A 2,475-nucleotide genomic window follows, 5' to 3' on the forward strand; every position below is an offset into this window, starting at 1 on the left:
AGAATATTTTTCTTTTCTTGGTTTTTGAGGTAGAGTTTGGGAATAAAACACAGTCCCCAGAGCCAGACTCAGGCTTGCCATATGAGGCTCACTGTGACTGAGACAAAGTCCAGGCTGGTCTTGAATTCATTGTGTGGCCCAGGCTGGCTTCAACCCGCAGCAATCCTCCTGACTCAGCTTCCTGAGTGTTGGGATTACAGGCCCGAGTCACCATGCCTGGTCTAGGATACTTCTCTCTAGTTACACATGCTTTTATTGCATTAATTATAAAACTTTTTATTTATTTATTTATTTATTTATTTATTTATTTATTTTTTTAAAGTCAGGGTCTCAGTATGTAGCCCATGCTAGCCTTGAATTCATGGTCATCCTCCTGCCTCAGGCACTTGAGTACTGGGATCACAGGTGTATGTCATCACGCCTGTCTCTCATTTTCTTTTGATTCAGATTCTATTGGAGAAGCTGCTTTCTTTTCTCTCATTTCTTATTAAACACAAAATCTGTAGCTAACACGGAGATTTAGCCCTCAAAAACAAATTGCCTCCTTTGGAAGGCGTTCCTTATACCAATAGATATTGGTGAGTTGGGGTTTAATGGAAACCTCAGAAAGTAGGAAGGGAAACCTTGTGCATTTGTTCAATATTTTTGATGATCTAGTGGGCCTGGTGTTGCACACCTCTGATCCTAGCACTTGGGTGGCTGAGGCCTGATTACTGTGGGTTGGAGTCCAGCCAGGGCTACCTAGTGAGTTCAAAGACAGTTTGAACCACATAGCAAGATTCTGTCTTCAAATACATATTATATGTATATTATGGTCTCAAAAAAAAAAAAAAAAAGATGGCCTGTCCGATGGATCTGCTGTTTTCCACCTGGCAGGAAATACCCACTGCTCTTTGGCTGTGTTCCGAGTCTGCCGCACTGGTGCTGAGCAGGGTAATGAGAAGGGCAGGAACATGTGTCCTAAAGCGTGGCTTCCAGGGTCAGACTGGGCTACCATAGCAGGCTCTTTGTGGGTGAGACCCAGGCCCAGAGACTCACATTTTAAAACATGGCAATGTTTGCATTCATTCAAGTTTGAAGTCAAATGAAGATGTATAAATCCACCAAGCACAAAATGCAGCTTTTGAAAACATCTTACTTTTGCCACTCTCCGCAGTGCATCTGTCTAGGTGTTCCTTCCTTCAGGCAAAACAGCGCACTTAATGTCTGACAAGGAAATACAAGACAAACATCTAAGTGCCATAGTTAAAAGTCAGAGATGAGCTAGGTGTGGTGGTGCATTCCTGTAATACCAGCACCCTGGAAGGCTGAGGCAGGAGGATCCCAAGTTCAAACCCAGACTGGGAAATGTAGTAACTTAGAGAGACAAGCATCTCCAAATGAAAAAGAAAAAATGATTGGGGTTATAGCTCAGTCCAAAGATTCTGTGTTCAGGCAACCCCCAGTACCATTTATAATAGCATCAAAACCCATTGAGTAAATCAGATAAAATCAGGTAAAAATTGAAGATCTACAACATCAGTATGCAAAAAAAAAAAAAACAAAAAACAAAAAACACAAAACACAGACAAAATTTTAAAAAGATCTAAAATGGAGACAAACTGTGCTCATGGATCTGAAGAAGCAATACTATTATTCAAGAGCTAACGCTCTTGAACTGATTTGTAGTTTTGCTGCCATTGCAATAAAAAATACCAGCAAAGAGTGTGTAAGACTCAAGAAGCTGATTCTAAAATTTATATGGAAAGGCAAAAGAACCCAAATGACCAAAGTCAATTTTGAAGCTAGCAAAGGTGGGTGACTGATAGGATCTGATTCAGGTCTTACTCCAAAGCTACGCTAATTAAGACAGAGCAGCAGAACAGAAGGGCGAACACAGAAAGGGAGCGCACCAGGATGGAGCTCACTGGCTTTCCTGCGAAGTGCAGCAGCAATTAATCGGTGGGGAAAGAAAAGACTTCTCGGCAGATGGTGCTGAAACAATTCCATGCCAGAGTGCGACAGTCACAAACCCTTAGTGCCTGCAATGCCAGCACCCTGGAAGGCTCACACCTTACGCACAGAAGTCACTCAGAATGGACCATGAAATCTGACACTGAAACTTCTGGAAAACAGAAAAGCCATTCCTTGTTTAACGACCTACGTGTTTAATGACTGCTCAGACTGAAATGAGCTGTTTGGAACTCAGGAAACTGCCTGGACTCAGAAGCCCCTTGGACAATTCTGCGCATCTTGTTACAGAGCTCTAGAGTCTTTTTTTTTTTTGGTATAGTACACCTTGTTTACACAGCGGGGTAATTTTTGATTGTCCTGTACTGTATAGTACTGTTTAGTGTTATAGTTTTACATTCTGTTCCACATCACAGTGTTGCATGTAAGAGTCACGCAGACAGGGCCTGGAATGATACAGCTCGGGGGCACAAGTCCCTGCCTAGCAAGTGCCAGGTCCCAAGTTTGAGTGCTGGTACAAAAAAA

Source organism: Octodon degus, unplaced genomic scaffold (genome assembly GCF_000260255.1).
Source record: "Octodon degus isolate 3935 unplaced genomic scaffold, OctDeg1.0 scaffold00162, whole genome shotgun sequence".
NCBI classification, from domain to species: Eukaryota; Metazoa; Chordata; class Mammalia; order Rodentia; family Octodontidae; genus Octodon; species Octodon degus.